This window comes from Myotis davidii, unplaced genomic scaffold (genome assembly GCF_000327345.1).
Source record: "Myotis davidii unplaced genomic scaffold, ASM32734v1 scaffold448, whole genome shotgun sequence".
NCBI lineage: Eukaryota > Metazoa > Chordata > Mammalia > Chiroptera > Vespertilionidae > Myotis > Myotis davidii.
Window position 1 is genome coordinate 1,062,312 of NW_006383009.1, and position 300 is coordinate 1,062,611.

Sequence of the window (300 nt, forward strand, 5' to 3'; positions counted from 1 at the left end):
CATACTTGCCCTTCCTTCCTCCAGAGCTAGGCAGTGTGGCAGGTAACAGTGTATGTCTAGGAATTTTGGCAACTGTGAAGTAAATTTTTTTTTAAAAAAATAGAAGAGATTGCTATTGTAACTTCAAAAGATAATCTCTAGATGAAACTCGGTGTCTTTATAATGCTCACAAAGTCTGGAGAGATGGTAAGGCCACCCGTTTAGATGTGCCCTGGGAGCTCAGTGTGCTTGGGGATGTGCAGATGTCTGGAACCTCAAGGAGGCGATGTAAGGGTGTGTTGTCCTCTATGGAGAGAAAGA